Genomic DNA, 3,206 nt, shown 5'->3' on the forward strand with positions numbered 1-3,206 from the left:
TAATAATTGGTGTTTTTTAATCCTATCCGCAACTATGGTGTTATTTTGTAATTTTATCCTCGGCCCAAAATAAATTATAGCTATGCCTATTAGAAATACAAATCTCTATCTCTATCTCTACTACTTAAAAACAATCCAAGGTTTCCCCTCTGGTCTTGCGTTCTCCTTTTCTTCCGCCTCCAACCCGTTTGGATTTTTTACCACCTCCCATGATTACAATTTTTTTCTTACCGAAACGTTGTTTGCTCACATGTTTATCAATCGTAACCCTTTCCCTCTTCCCGCCTTGCGCGAACTGGTGTCTCAGTGAGATCGGGTAGGTGGGCATGCCTCATGCAGGATTTGGTCTGGATGATGCTCCTATCCTGGAGAGCTCGACACTGAGGGCGATCCACCACTGCCACTGCCAGCCTTTTGATCCATAGCTGACAAACATGTCTCGAGATCACCATGCGCCTAGGACTTCGTGCACCATGAAAAGGGACGTGGCCACTGTGACGATGTTGTGCAGCTCACCTCCAAGCACATGCCCAAGGTAAGCTTGGCTACTCCATAGGCTTTGTGATGAACGTGTTTTCTTCAGTTTTCAGGATGGTCATGTTGACGATTTCAAGAACTTGATTGCAAGGTATGGCTATAGCTATTGGTCATGCAATATTGTGAGGCTTGAAAAACATACTTGTTCGACATAACTTTGATTGTGCTCTCATAGGTAAAACCAAACTCTGTCCAATAAAAAATTGGCATAGCTTAACATGCTCAGAAGGGTAAGCTTATTTCATTGGAGTTATCATGTCCAATATTCAGAAGAGGATATTCATGTTGATGCATTATCCATAATTATTCTCGTTGTAAGGACGTGATTCCAAGGGGGTCATGGAAAGTAAGCAAGCATGTGAAATAATGTTTATTTCCTTAAATTGGTTGAAATTTTCTATGCTAATGCTTAATTTATATGCTCGAACTTTCAGGTTTGGATTTACTTTTGTAATGGGAAGCTTGCATCAGTTGTTGCAGAAAAAATGCATTGCTCATAAAGAAGTATTCTGGGCTTTTGAGATATAAATTCTGGTGTTTAGATATTCTATATTTTAGAACCTAATGTTGCATACCGAGCACTATTTTTGCCAGTTGAAAGCTCCACCGGGTGCCTTCTACAGAGTAGTTAGTTGCCAGACTCCATTGTTATTGTATTTCTTAGCTATTTGAGGTGTATATAATAGTGTAAATGCTTCATAAAATAACAAAAATGTATTGAATGCATAATAGAACTGTATAACGTTTGCCCTTGGAGAAACCTGTATGGAGTCATATTGTGATCTTCTAGATTTATGTTATGATGTTACAAGCTCAAAATAGTGAGTTTCATTTCACATATTACTATACTAGACTCGGCCTTGTTCACCGTTTTAATGCCTACTGTCGGTGTAAAACTAAAAGCCCAATTTGTTTCCAACTAAGGACCAAAACTGCACTTGGATGATCATTTTCAATAATTTTTTCATTGTTGTTATTTTGTTTTTCATGTTCTAGTAACTACAACCTGATACTTGTTTCTACCTTGATGTTAGGCCCTAGCATGTTGATGCTTTTTTTTGAGGGAATGCCATCATGGCTACTTTATTGCATAGGTAATATAGTTACATCATTTACAAGGCATTCAATCTGGAAGTCTGGGGGATCATCCTCCCATTTACAAGCTACATTCTTATCAAAAGCATTCTTTGCTAAACAATGCGCCACTACGTTGGCTTCCCTCAAGCAATGCGAAAACTGAACTAAACCTATTATGCCAGCCAGGATAAAACAATTCGCGTATATTGCTAAAGCTTCGTTCCAGATTCTGTCCTGACCTGAGCATGCGTTCATGACCTCCACCGAATTTGATTCAATTTGGATTGAGTGTAGCCCCATCTCATTTGCTAGCATGAGACACTGTTTCATCGCTAATATTTCTGATGTATAAGCATCAGGTACATGGGGCAACAAGGAACATGCAGCGGCAATAAACACACCATAGCTATCTTGAATCACCACACCTGTGGAACCACTGAATGTTTCATGATGAAAGGAGGCGTCAACATTCACCTTAATATTTCATCTTGGAGGTTTGCTCCATTTTACCCTAGGATGTTGAAGCTGCTTTGCAGTAAAGGTAAAGATGGTTCTGAGCCAATGGAATCTCTTGGCTGATATGTACAAGTCTACATGGATGGTGATATCCATTTTTTTTGTTTGGTTAGAGGGACAATATGTGATGGGATTACTCCATGTTATTTTTTTGAATCCCCGCCCCTCCTCCTCCCTTGCCGCCGCCAGAGGGCACGGCCGGGCGAAGCCTGGCCGGCACCGCCAGCGACGAGGCCTCCTCGTCTTCCCTCCCAGCGGCCTTGGCGCAGGCCGACCCGGCTGGATCGGGGTGCCTCGCTATCCCAGGGCGAGGTGGCGCTGCGGTGCGGCGGCGTGGTGATGGCGCTGCGCGTGGCGGTGGTGCGACGGGCTGGGCGTCGGAGGACGCGTCGGTGCGTGGAGCGGTGGGGGCGGCGAGCGGATGGTGCGGGCGGTCCTGGCGGCGGGCGGATCTGGCGTGACGGCGGTCGCATTGAGGCAGAGCGTCGGTGGCGGGCTCCGGTGGCCTGGGCCGGCTCCTGGCTGGGCGCTGCGGTGGTGTGGGTCGCGGGCGATAAGGACCTGCGGGCGGCCGCCCCTGCTCTGGCTTCGGGCTGGTGGGCATGGTGGCGCAGTGGTGGTGGCTGGCGGGGCGTGTTGGTCGAGTCCGCGTCAGAGTCTTCCTGGTCGGGCGCTCGGACGTCGGCGGACGGCGCAAGGAGACATCTCCGGTGAGCTCTCATGGCTGCAGCTGCGGGTCGGTTTGGTCTCCCTCGTCGGCGGGCTCGCGGTTGCCGATGGCCTCGCGGAGATGTGTGTCGTCTACCATGGTGGGGCGACATGGGGATGCTCGTGGGGGAGCTTGGTAGGAGGGATAGGTGGCCTCGATGCGGTCGCGCCACCTATCGCCGGCACGGTTTGCCAGTCCGGATCCGTCAGCTCCTCCTTCTTCCCCTTTCCCCTTGTTCGCGGGGAGCTTGGTTGGAGGGATGGGTGGCCTCGATGCGGTCGCGTCACCCGTCGCCGGCACGGTTTGCCGGTCCGGATTCGTCCGCTCCCCTTTCTCCCCCTCTCCTCAGCCGCGGGCGGGTTGGCGC

This window comes from Triticum aestivum, chromosome 6A (genome assembly GCF_018294505.1).
Source record: "Triticum aestivum cultivar Chinese Spring chromosome 6A, IWGSC CS RefSeq v2.1, whole genome shotgun sequence".
Lineage (NCBI taxonomy): Eukaryota > Viridiplantae > Streptophyta > Magnoliopsida > Poales > Poaceae > Triticum > Triticum aestivum.